Genomic DNA, 14,046 nt, shown 5'->3' with positions numbered 1-14,046 from the left:
ATTCCTTTTATTTCCTAATGCAACATAAGTGCATTATCTCTTTGTCTTCATTATCTTTGTCAAAATTTTCTCAATATCAGTAGCTCACAATGTCCAATATACTTTGTAATAGCCTGGACAATTTTTCAATATAAACTTCTCTGAGTTCAATCATAGAACTAGTAAATTAATATTTTTAATATGGGAAAATAAAATGAATATTAAATTTGATCTTTTGTCCTCCATTTTAAATTTCTTTTATGAGTGTTCGTTTTTGCTGCCTATGATTACTTTTTTGTTATTTTTAATGCTGATTTGGAATTTGGAAATCTTGTTTTCATCATATATTTTCCCCCAGGTTAACTTTAAAATATTTGAGAAAAAAACATTGGACTTTTCTTTCACAAAATTACAAATACCAAAATCACACATATCTTATTTGGAATTCTTCTGTATAGGAGACTTGTCTCTTCTCCCCATTTATTTATTTATTCAAAAATTTATTTATACCCATGTGTACTCACAGATATTTATTTTATAGTCCAACATTATTTTCTTTGCTCACATTGTTAACAACTTTGGCCACTGGGAATTCTTTTAAAGTCTCTTGGGTCCTTTGACATGGTCCCATCATAATAGGGTTTAAAATATTTTTTTCTTAGCATATCCTTACCTCTGGCACTGCAAAATACTTCAGGCTCATCTTTTATATTTCCTGCCCCAGTCCATGAATCAGCCATTTCTCCAAGGAACTCTACATTCTTTTATTGAAAAATAATACTTAGGAACTAAGACCTGGGTACCAGATATACTTGTTGATACTGGGACATTGCTGCTTCCAGACTGTCTCAGCTGACAGAACAAGGAAATATATATGTGTATACTAACCAGTGTATGTGCACCTCTCTGTAAATATTTCTATATGCTATTATCTGTGTATATTAAGGTAAACATGAGTACATAGTGATGCCCTCAACTCTAATCCATTAAAACATTCTTACCTGTAAATTCTCACTTCACACCTGGCGGCTCTCACCATCTACCATCCATTTACTTCATTGTTAAATTCTGTATACATGTATAGCAGTATGATCATTTTTAACTAATAACCCTGTAGGAAGCACCATTATCATCTAAATTACAGTAATTATGTACTGTTTTTGACTTTAGTTTTACGGATTCCATTAATTTCCAAAGTTACTTAGATCAGCACATTTTTCTCTCAACTCCTTTAGTGAGGATGTTTCCTAAATTTTTAATACAGTCAGATTGTTTTGTCATATTCTGCATTCCATCTTGGGATTTTCCTAACCACCTAAATGACTTTTTTATTTGCATACATTATGTAGGTTACCCACCCTTAGGTAAGTGGACCATAACTCCTCACGTCTTGACTGTGGGCTGTACATTCCAACTTCCTTTCAAAGAATATAGTATTGAATGAGGAGTAGAAAAAAAGTCTTTACAGTGGAGAAAGCTGACAAACACTATCTTAGCCAGATGACCAAAGTTAACATCAACAATGATAAGTCCTGTGGATAGAAAGTATCTTTGATATGATGTGATGAAAATGGTACTCTACCTCTGTGGTCTTCCTCCCCAAAACCCACATAGTAATGCCCTCAACTAGTCATGAAAGGAACCCTAATCTAGTCATGAAAGGAGCATCAGACAAATCCCTTTGAAGGACTTTCTACAAAATATCTGACCAGGAGACTTCCTTGGTGATCCAGTGGTTAAGACTTCACCTTCCAATGCAGGGGGTGTGGGTTCAATCCTTGGTTGGGGAGCTAGGATCCCACAAGTCTCACGGCCAAAAAAGCAAAATATAAAACAGAAGCAATATTGTAACAAATTCAATAAAAAAAAAGACTTTAAAAATGGTCCACATCAAAAAAATTAAAAAAAAAAAATCTGACCAGCACTGTTCAAAACTGTCAAGGTGTTCAAAAACAAGGAAAATCATAGAAACTATTCCAGTCAAAAGGATTCTAAGGAGACACAGTAAGTAAATGTAATATGGTACCAGAATGGGATCCTGGAACCAAAGAAAAATGACATTAGGTAATGCCCAAGGAAATATGAATAAAGAGTGGGACTTATGATAATATATAATATTGGTTCATGAATTGTAACAAATGCACCATTAAACATAATAAATGTAAGATGCTAATAATAGAGGACAACATGCACATTCTATGGAAATCCTCTCTACTATCTTTATAATTTTTCTATAAGTATAAACTGTTCTAAAATAAAAAGGTTATTATTTATTTATTTTTTGCGGTACACGGGCCTCTCACTGTTGTGGCTTCTCCCGTTGCGGAGCACAGGCTCCGGATGCGCAGGCTCAGCGGCCAGGGCTCACGGGCCTAGCCGCTCCGCGGCATGAGGGATCTTCCCGGACTGGGGCACGAACCCATGTCCCCTGCATCGGCAGGTGGACTCTCAACCACTGAGCCACCAGGGAAGCCCCAAAAGGTTATTTTTAAAATGACATCTTTCTAATCACTATCCCTTGATAATTAAAACAAAATTACTTTCTTTTATTACCTTCTTTTTTCTTATAATCTAGTGTTTTAGATTATGATTATTATTTGACATTTTACAGTATCAAAATTGCCTCTTTCAAGAATGTATTTGCAATTTAAAACCCATATTAAAGTAGCAGTTTGGGAAACTTTTACTGGTTTATTGCTCACAGCTGTTTAGCTAATCCTATGTCTTGAGGAAGTTGGTTCATATGTTAGTAGGAGTACTTCTGTGGGTGGTGTCATTTTCTGAGTCCTTTACATATTTTCCAATTATTTTTATTCTACAACAACAACAACAAACTTTTCTACTTAGGTTTTTCCCTGATCATTTTAGTGAGAATCTGGGATGGGATAAGATATGGATGCATTTATCCCATCATCTTTATTCAGGAATTCTGACTGAAGCACTAAAGAACCAATGGGAGACAGGTAGACACATTGGGGCATAAGGACATGTAAAGTGCAGGAAGCAGTCTGACCAAAATGCTGTAGGGTGCTGAGAAGAAAAAAAATCAATAAGTCCTCAATGAAGGATATTAATCACAGAAAGCATGGTGTTGTAATCCAGGCTTTTCAATACTTACCTTGGCAGTGATTTAGAAGGTAAATAGGAGGAAAGTGAGACAAGAGGAAAGGATTCCAAGTAGAAAATCACTGCAGTATCTCACATAAAAACTTATGGAAAATTAAGCTAAGGCAATGTTAGTGGGTCTTGAGAGAAAAAGGTAAGTTATACTATGTTTCCCAAACACCATCTTTTGCATATCCTCTTCATGATTTTCCCTATATTAGTATAGTAATGTAATATTATTTAATATCTTCCTTTAAATTGACTGTCATTTAAATACATTTTGATTAAAAACATATCCAAACTATAAGTGTAAAATGAGAATAATTTATCATAGAATTTAAACATAAAATTGACAAAGTCAACTCTCTCAAAGTTGAGAGACTTGTTAAAGTTTCTGAAACATCTCTATTTGTTAAAATGGGAGTTTCTGAAATACTATAGAAGCACTAAAGACATATTAAGTCCAAAGCAGAAGCTTCCTCTTTGATGTAGCTTGAAGGATTTGAATTTAAGAAATGAAAAGTGAATACTATTTTTATTATCTAATTAAATGGTACCTATTGCTATGGTCGTATGGCACCTAAAATTATCTTATGAATACCCAAAGTGGTGTCATTTATTGAGACAAAGAAACAAGAAGGGGGCAGCTTTCAGGTGCACACAGACAATGGATTCGGTGTTGCACATTTTATATTTGAATTTCCTATGGGACATTTAAGGGGAGATCCTCAGTAAATACTTAAGATATACTAGTTTGGAGTTAGACAAATTGCTCAGGCTGCAAACTCTTTTTTTTTTTAAAGGAAATCCTTAGAAAATGGTAGTTGAAACTGTGAAAATTTAGATTAAGAAGGAAAGAAAACTCGGGGGAGAAAAAATTTGACAGATATCCACACTACGTGGGAAGGAAAGGAGAGAGGTTAGAGCAACCGAAGCACTAAGAAGAGATTCAAGAGGTGATACTACTCCATGAACAGGGAGAGAGAATTTCAATGAGACAATAAAGAACAATGTCATAGGATTAGGGAGAGTGGGTCACCTGGAAGGAGTTAACCACTACTGCCTGCCTCCTGGAAGCCTTTGTGTTGGTGGTTGTTGTAGTTGTGGTGGGTTTTTTTAATTTCTTTTTTTATTGAATTATAATTGATTTACAATGTTGTGCTAATTTCTGCTGTACAACAATGTGACTCAGTTATACACATATATACATTCCTTTTTATATTCTTTTTCCGTTATGATTTATCCCAGGAGATTGAATATAGTTCCCTGTGCTATACAGTAGGACCTTGTTGTTTATCCATTCTAAATGTAATAGTTTGCATCTACTAACCCCAAACTCCCACTCTGTCCCTCTCCCACCCGGCTCCCCCTTGGCAAACAGAAGTCTGTTACCTATGTCTGTGAGTCTGTTTCTGTTTTGTAGATCTGTTCCTTTGTGCCATATTTTAGATTCCACATATAAGTGATATCATGTGGTATTTGTCTTTCTCTTTCTGACTTACTTCACTTAGTATGATAATTTCTAGTTGCATCCATGTTGCTGCAAATGGCATTATTTCATTCTTTTTTGGAAGGCTTTCATATAATATCTAATTTATTATTCCAGAGATCCTGCTCAGATGAAATTAACATTGCTCCTTAAAAGAAGAAAAAACCAAAGCTGAAGGAGTCTAAAAACACAATCAGTGATCACAACGCTAAGAAGTTAATAATAAAACTGAAATCCTAGACTGTAAACCCAAGGTCCACACTTTCTTCTCTGTGCCCAGTGAATATGGCAAATAAGAGACATCTTTAGAAAACAGTTCTAATGTTGATGGAAAAGCCTAGATTTTTCAGAAAACGGAGAAAGTTATTGGAGGTGAGAACATGGAAATTATGAAGGTAGATCTTTAAAAAAAAAAAGAGGTAAACAAATGTAAAACTAATAGCTAGTGGGAAGCAGCTGCATAGCACAGGGTGATGAGCTCGGTGCTTTGTGACCACCTAGAAGGGTGGGATAGGGAGGGTAGGAGGGAGGGAGACGCAAGAGGGAAGAGATATGGGGATATATGTATATGTATAGCTGATTCAAAAAAAAAAAAAAGACTAGCTTTTTAAACTGGAAAAAAAAAAAAGGTAGATAAAAAGACCAAAAAAACCCACAAAAAAAAAAATAGAAAATTTTTAAAAAGACAAGAAATTTCTTTTAAAAATTTAAAACAACAATAAAAAAAGGAAGATAAAATCAGAACTCAAGAAGGGAGTTGTGAAAAAAGGAAAACAAAATTAAAACAAGATCCCTTGATCTGGTTTAATATACTAGGGGAAAGAACTAGTAGAATTGAAGATACAGGAGAAAAAGATGGGAAAGAGATGGAGGTGATCCCTGAGATGGCAGGAGTAATAGGGATAAAGACAGGGAGGATTCATTTGCCTTCAGGGAGGAATGGCTTTTGACTGATAATGGAGGGGGCAGTGGAAGAAGCTCTGTGTCCATGCATGTTGTTTTTACTGTTTATAGACAGAAAGTGAGAAGTCTGTGAGCTGAGCAAATCCCAACCTAATGGCAATGAGTGCTATCATTTTACACTGTGATGTAGGAGATGAGAGTGAGGTAGATGAGCAGGTGACCCAGTAAATAGTGATAAATATATTCTATCTGGGGGGAAAAGGATGTAGCATGGATATTCTTGCTTGCAGTTCTGGAGGCCTATTGAAGTTTAGAAAACATGAGTGTGCATGTGGTAATAGACACGGCACAGAGTTGCTTGGTGGCTTTGAAAATAAGACTAAATGGAAGGACTATTTAGCAAACAAATGGGGTAAGTGATATATCCAAGAATCCTAAGGAGGAGAAACATAACTAGAAACATAACAAGAATGAAGGGAAAGAGTGAAATAGGGGTTCTGGATTAAAGAACAGTTGTAATCCACTAATTTGCAAACTGATGTTCTGTGGATCACTAGGCCTCACTGCTATTTTTTTAATTGCTCATATAAATTAGTTTAAAGCTGTCACAAATCTTGGTTATTCAGAATAAATGTTAGTGTACTAAATTTCTTCAGTAAAGAAGTATTTCTACTTTTATTAACCCTATTCTTCTAAATGTATTTGACCACACACCATTTATCTTCCCCTGTGTACCATTAATCATACTAAAGCACTAACGTTCCATACAATAACATAAGTTGTAACTGATGATGTACAGGAAGTAGAGAAATGAGAAAACTGGTATGAGCAGATAGTGGTCAAAGGATGGAGTATTTGAATTTAAATTTTTAAACCTGATGGGTGTATACAGTGTACAGGCTAGATAGAGCATGCAAATGATTAGGCAGTGTAAGTGGATTGCAGCTGAAGGTCACTTGAGTTGAAGAGATCAGGAGCTAATAGTTGTTGGATGATTCCTCCCTGCCACACACATACAAAGGTAATCTGGCATCCAGTAGTCATCAGGGGTTGAACTGTGTGTCCTCAAAATTCATATTGAAGTTCTAATCCCCCAGTACCTCAGAATGTGAACTTATTTGGAAATCGGGTCTTTACAGAGGTGAAAATGGAGTTATTAGGATGGGCCTTCATCCAATACTACTGAGACTGACATCCTTATGAAAAAGGGAAATTTGGACACAGAGGAAAGGTGATGTGAAAAGACATATAGGGAAATGCCAGCCATCTACAAGCTAAGGAGAGTGGCCTGGAATAGATCCTTTTTCATGGCCCTCAGAAGGAACCAACTCTGGCAATATCCTGATTTTAGACTTCTGACCTTCAGAACTATGAGACAAGAAATTTCTGTTGTTTAAGCTACTCAATTTGTGGCATTTTGTAATGGCAGCCCTAGAGAATATAGGTATACTTTGTCAAAAGGATGAATGGAAAGTGGTTGAGTTTTCTTGTTTTTCCTTTTTTTTTTTAAGCATGGAATGGGTTTTTCCAAGAACATAGTTGTAAGGTCTAAGAGAGAAGATAGCCAGCAGGAGCTGGTTTTCTCTCCCTTAGAAAGCTGACACCACACCTTAGAGAAGCAAGGAGGTGGGATTGGATGGGCTGGTCATTGTTGCTTCCTTATCCTTAAGAGTAAGGAATCTAAGAGAAAAAAAAAGGTCATGAAGAACCTAGGGGCAAGATGAGAATAAAGACACAGACCTACTAGAGCATAGACTTGAGGACGGGGAGGGGGAAGGGTAAGCTGGGACAAAGTGAGAGAGTGGCATGGACATATATACACTACCAAACGTAAAACAGATAGCTAGTGGGAAGCAGCTGCATAGCACAGGGAGATCAGCTGGGAGATCAGCTCGGTGGTTTGTGACCACCTAGGGGGTGGGATAGGGAGGGTGGGAGGGAGGGAAACGCAAGAAGGAAGACATATGGGGACATATGTATATGTATAACCGATTCACTTTGTTATAAAGCAGAAACTAACACACCATTGTAAAGCAATTATACTCCAGTAAAGATGTAAAAAAAAAAGAGTAAGGAATTTACCTCACGGTGCTCTTTTCCTTTAATCAATATGCTCTGAGATGTCACAACATCATGGAGAGGTAGAGATGACCTGAATTCTCTAATACAATCTGCATTCATATTTTAATTTCCTTTGGTGCAAACTAATCCTTGGCAAATAAGCTGGCATTTTGCTTTTCAGAGGGGAAGTGCCTCTCCATTGTGGGAACCATTCTGTTCACATCTTTTTTCCTTGCTGCATTTATTTGCTCGCTATCTAAGGCACTTACTACACAGAAATTCATGTTGGAGGGAATAAGTTTTTCATTGCACATGACATCTTGAATGGTAATACAGGACCTATGATACTCTGATGTGCATAGAACTTGAAATTTTAGCAAATCAGTCCACTGGGTGTTGGAATTTTTCTATATACTCTAAAATATTTCTGTTCCTGGAAGACAGCAGGAGGAAGAACTGCTGTTTGAACCAGAGTCAGGTGAAGTATGATTTTTTAAATATATATAAAAGTGAATGCTGTGCAGACCAAGGTAGCTCCCTTTCCATCTGTCAGCACATTCTTTACAATCATGCATTAAACCTTATTATCACACTCTGTGTGTTACTGCAAAAATTATCCCGGTCCTCAGAACAGTCTCTCTACAGCTTTGAGTGGAATTGAAACTTCAGTGCAGTTCATGTAAAAACAAGCGACAGACATTTACCTTCCACAGAAAATTTGCTAGAGATCCTTCATTTTGTCATGTGTACAAGGATAAATATTTTGCATTGAATAAAATACTGGCTGATGACACATACTTGGCCCTGATACAATTTTTCCACTGGATTCACATATATTAAGCTTTGATGAAAAGACAAGAAGAAAAAGGCATAAGAAGAATATGGCATAATTTCAGATTTTTTTTTTTTACATTAACCTTTGAGTTCTGACCTGTTGTAGTTGTGTGTTTGGGGGTATATTTGGATAGAGACATTACTGCCATCCTGTTCATATTTATGGGCCTGACCTTTGTATTATAGTAGCCTGCTTTGAAGCACAGTTATTTTTAATTGCTTTATGTGTCCGTAGAGACTGTTCTTTGCCTCTGTCAGTTATATACAGTACCCTGGCACATATGTTTGCTTAATGAATCTTTCAATGACTGGATATTTACAACCACATCTGAATACAAGAGGAGGAAATGTTACATTTTGGGGAAAGTGTGTGTGTTGTGTTTGTGCGAAAAATGTGTTTTATTGTCAACGTTGCCATATACTTAATGAGGTGACAGGAAGAATTAAAAGAGACAGATTGTTTTGGTTGCACCGGGGCCATCTGAGATATAGTCTCCTATAATGCAGCTCAATAAACCCAGCCTGTGTGAAGCCCTCAGTGTATGATTCATGGCTGCTGCAGGGCTATTCAAAGAGGTTTAATGAGAGATAGGGGCTGGGCAGCAGGAGGCTGAAATTGCCGTCAGAAGACAATGGAAAGTCCTATGTGCTAAAACCACGCCTGAAATCTGCAGGGGTGCCTTGATCACCAGTGCCCTTAATGACATTATTCCATAGGTGCCTGACTGCGAGCTGGACAGAATGACTGCTGAAAATGCACAACTCAGGATAACTCATTTGGAAAAGAGAGCTGCACCTTCCTTTCTTGCCTGAAGATAGCATGTATTCTGTGTTCTTTTAGTTGATGGGCAGTTAGGTGTAGCCACAAGAGGGGACACAGAAGGGACAGAAGAAAACAAGTTTATTCTATTCCTAGGTCCTAAAGAGGGGATCACCACATGCCATGCGGAGTCACAGGGGAAGTGCCATGTTTTGATCAAATAGCAAAAGACAGGAGTAAGCAGAAAGCTTAGGCAAAAAGCTCTATGGAGTTTCCATGAGAAAGTCAAAACAGGGTAGAGAAAACAGTTAGGCTTGGCTAGTTTGCATAGTTTTGTTGGGCTTTGGGTCATAACGGTGGTCTCTAGCTGCCTGGTACCTAACCCTGGGATGATTCAATCAGAGGAATATTGCTTCCTTCAGTGTATGGGCCAGATAGAGGCGATTTGGATCTGGACTAGTTAGTTTATATATCAAAGGTATGCTCCCAGCTGAGTCCTTTGCTGTCTCTAAGCACTGGCTAGCCTCAGGAGGGACAGTCTCTCCCCAGCCAGAAAGGTTTTTTAATATGGCAAAGCATCATGATATACAAAAAAATTTTAAAGATATATACAATACAGCATGGTTGTGAAGTTTCTTCTGCAGATGGGTTTCTGGATTGTGACAAACATATCTCGAGACATCCACTGACGGTGAAATCAGCTGTGGCTGTGCTGTTGAAGATGTAGTTTCTGAAACAAGAGGCTCTCCATCCCCTGAGAGCTTATGAGGCATGCATGCAAATTCTCTGCTCCGTCCCAGATCTCTAGAACCAAAATTTCTAGGGTCTGGAAGGGGAAGGCGGAGAGAAATTTATGTTTTAATCAGCTTGCCAGATTGCTATTCTGCACACGAAAGCTGTAGCCTTTAGTAGCCCATACAAGTGACTATAAGAAATGAGAAAAGAAAAATAATTCTACTTATCAGAGATTCAGTTGCATCTAAGGTAAAACTTCAGTTAATGAGAACCAATTAAGTGGAATCCTAAGGACAATTTTAGTTCTTACTCTACTGTGTATTTGCTTGGACCCTCAGGAAATCACATCCTATCCAAGATTCAGCCACCCGATTGGTAAAATAAGAAAGATAATGATCTTGGAATTTACGAGACTTAAAGGTATTGATGTATTTAAATACACTTTGTAAACAGTAAAGTGTAGACAAGTATTAGTTGTATATTAATAATCCTTATTGGGCATGCCATTTGAAGACAGATCACAATGAAACAAGTTTACAACAGGACCCGGGTAATACCAGCTACTCTGTATTTATTAGATTCATATTGTGTGCCAGACACTGAGTTAAGCATAGTACATACATTATCCTATTTAACTCTCAAGACAACCATATTAATGAGGCTGTAAAATTGTATCACCACAATTTTTGAAAGAGAAAATTAGATAAAAGAAGTTAAGCCATTTGTTATAGGACACACAGAGTCCCGTGCCTGTGAGTCACACTCAGAGCTATCTGACTTCATGGACTTTCTTAACCCCAACACAATTCCTTCTCTGGGAGAAGAAAACAATTTTCACTGTATTTTCTAGTATCATAACTTTGTCTAAGTCTTGATCTATAGTACCATGATTACTAAGCAATAATTATGCCCATAAATTATAGTAAGATGCTTAGAATTAAAAAAAAATGTGGGTACTATGAGTAGTAAAATAGAAAAAGATAATGTAAAATATTTTTAAAAATTGTAATAGCATGAGAAGATGCTAAGAGGGGTTATCTTAAGGCTTCACAATTAAATTAATGTTGTTCTAAAGTATTTTAATTATTCAGGGTCTCACTGCCTTATATAAATATTATACAACACATCTTATTGTGGGAGTCCCCCAGGAACTGTGGTGTGATTTCTGATATATGTATTTTGACTCATCAAATATACAGGCATAAAGTAAAAGATCAGGATATACCTAAACCAGAGACATTTCAGATGTCAAGAGCTTACCTATTCTTATAGCAAGTTCCCAGAGCTTGACAATATAAGCTGTTCCTTGTTTGGTTTGATTTATCACTGCCAGGGAAACAAGGGTTTGGAGTATTTAAAGTGACTTTGTACTGCTGCATCCTCATAGCTTGTACATCCCAGGGCTGACACTGCCTCCCTCTCTTTCTTTTCCCTCGTGTGTGTGTTGGGGAGTGGAGAGAGAATTTCTCTTTCTCTTTTCCTTAAGGAGACTTCCCAGGCATTGCTACTGAGTAGTTTCTTTGTAGACTAGACACTGAAAGAAACTAAAGCAGGCAAAAGGATAGGAGAGAAACAGAGCAACAGAAAGACACAGTAACAAGCTACCTTCCTGAAAGGAGAGCCATTGTGTCCCACAATGGTCCGAGTATTTCAATGCACAGGGCAGAATAGAATGCCCCAAACTGTCCTTTGCTCATATCCTGAAACATGAAAAGGGTTGTCCTAGTTTCAGTCATTTGCTTTTCTTCTTTGCCTCAAAGGGAGCTAATGAAACAAAAAGCGAGGTCTATACAAGTGCTGCTCTCTGAGCGAGCTGCGGGGGAAGTGGCATTTCCATCCTTAGTCTTGCTATTCTCAGATTGTTTCTGAGCCCGAGTAAGCATTTCTCTTGGTGAGACAGATTCTCCTGGATGGCAGGATCATCTTCTCTAAGTTCCTAGCTTTTCTCATCAAGTCCAGATGAATAACATGTAGTCCACTGACCAATTTGATGGAACATTAATATAATGGATGCCAAGAGTTATCAAAGGTATGAGATCACTTCTCCTTGTAGGAACTGATAGCATAACCTTTCCACACTTGCTCTCTTTCTCTTGATTACCAGATAGTTTGGACACAACATTCTGGGAGGCCACTTTATGGTGGAATAGACATTTTTAAGCCTTGTGAACTAGAGAAATACACTTAACCTTTCTGAGTTTCAATTTTTGAATATGTGATCAGAAGAATAAAGCCTAATTAATGGGGGAATGAGCCTGTAAAGTTTAAGTTAGATGAAATGTTAAACTATTTCTTCCTTCATACATTTGGCTGACAAACATTCTAAGTTTTTTCTATGTTCCAGTACTATACAAGTCCTGGGTATATTAAAATGAAACCCTTAAAGAACTTATGGTCTAAAATTGAAACAAAGATCCTAGAATTCAGGTTCTCCATGAACTTGGTTTGAAATAATAATTATGTATTTAGTTTTGCTTACCTTTAGTAAAATCTAGCATTTGTTAAAATCAGGAATGTAGACAACAAGCCACAGTAGTACTTTGGCACAAGTAGAAATTACAAATATATTAGAGTGGCAGAAGATACCCTGAAATATTGTTTTTACTAACCACCACTTCTAAAGTACAATAATTAGTGGACTTGCTGCTAGGCATTCTTAATTAATACTTTAAAATTTTTATTAAATATATTTAAAACATATAATACATTAGAATATGTTTTGTTAATATTTTGGTAACTTTATATCATTATAATTTTTTCTTTGTAATCAATTTTTTTTGTTGCTTTATGTGTTTAAAAACATGGTTCTGAGGATGGGTCTACAGGCTTCATCGAATCGCCAAAGGGTTCATGGTATGAAAGTGTTAAGAATCCTGGCTCTAGAAAAAGTGATATTTAAGTAAATCAACAATTCCAATACATTGTAATTAATGTTATTGCAGCAGTGTAGTTAATGTTGTGGTAGGAATAATGTCACAGTCTGGGTCAGTGTGTATGTGTGTGTGTGTATTTGTGAGATGGGGGTTTTGGGGAGAGCACTCCTGGGAGGTTAGTCTTGGAAGATCTCAATGGTAAATAATGCTTTAGCTAAGCCTTGATGAGGAGGTGAGAATTAGCCAGGCCAAATAGGTCAGGTGAGGTTAAGGTATGAGGGAGGGAAGATGGACATTGCACAGCAAGTGTAAAAGAGGGATGTGTGAGAAGGCTGGGTGTACCTGGCAACGTGTACATGCGACAGCATGGGAGATAAAGTCAGGGAGGTCAGCAAGGGCCAGACCAGGCAAGGATCTGGATACCTTGTGAAGGAGTCTGATCATTACCCTAGATGAGGTGCGGGACCATGGCAGTATTTTTAGCAGAAGGATGTTGTCAGCAGATTTGTGTTTTAGAAAGATCACTCTGACTATATTGTGGAGGATGGAATACTGGGGCATAGCAATTGTATGGGTGGAAGCAGGAGGCAGTCAGGGGAGGAACAAGAGCTGTTATGAGCCTTCCGTAGCAATCCAGACAAGAAACAATGAGGGCCTGAAGCATGGCAGTGGCAGAGTGTGAAATTACTTTGTAGAGTGTGAAATGTCACAGTGGCATTGAGAGAAGGAAGGAAGAAAGGAAGGAAGGGAGGGAGGGAGGGAGGGAGGAAGGAAGGAAAGAAAGAAAGAAAGAAAGAGAGAGAGAGAGGGAGGGAGGGAAGAAAGAAAGAAAGGAAGGAAGGAAGGAAGGAAGGAAGGAAGGAAGGAAGGAAGAAAGAAAGAAAGAAAGAAAGAAAAAGAAAGAAAGAAAGAAAGAAAGAAAGAAAGGAAGAAAGAAAGAGGGAGGGAAACAGAAGGAAAACAGTAAGGGAGAGAAGGGAGACAGAGGAATTGAGTTTTCAGCTAAGTTGACATTTGAAGTCAAAGTGTTTCATTAAACTACAGTCACAACTGTTAGTCTGCCCTGAGGTGCGATAGGATTGCTAGTATGCCAGGTCTCAGCCAATCAGCCAGAAGGCCACTGATTGGTTCTACTGAAAACTAATCAGAACCTTCTTCAGTGGTTCAATTGCTGTGCAAATAGCCACAGCCCAGGTGAGCTCACTGAACAGAACATGTTCCCAAATACACATCCAAAAGGAAACAGGAAAGGTGGCACAGTTTCTTTTTTGACAGTCAGCAGAAGCTAGGTTTGTTTACAAGTTCCC

The 14,046-nt window shown here is 37.5% G+C and overlaps 1 protein-coding gene across 18 annotated transcripts in view; it reads right to left on the bottom strand.

Moving 5' to 3' along the window:
• Window positions 1-1,374: 1,374 nt before the first annotated feature.
• Window positions 1,375-14,046, bottom strand: part of LOC307185656 (cytosolic beta-glucosidase-like) — a 488,042-nt gene continuing 475,370 nt past the window's right edge. For 16 of the 18 annotated variants that reach the window (XM_079920032.1, XM_079920033.1, XM_079920036.1 and 13 more), the window contains one exon: window positions 9,785-9,957. The gene's annotated coding sequence lies outside the window, so the exon portion shown is untranslated. Of the gene's footprint in view, window positions 1,512-9,784; window positions 9,958-14,046 lie in introns of those variants that run through there. The other 2 variants (XM_079920052.1, XM_079920037.1) reach the window with 2 other exon arrangements.

Source organism: Stenella coeruleoalba (genome assembly GCF_951394435.1).
Source record: "Stenella coeruleoalba genome assembly, chromosome: 4".
NCBI classification, from domain to species: Eukaryota; Metazoa; Chordata; class Mammalia; order Artiodactyla; family Delphinidae; genus Stenella; species Stenella coeruleoalba.
This window is presented reverse-complemented; position numbering and strand designations above follow the sequence as displayed.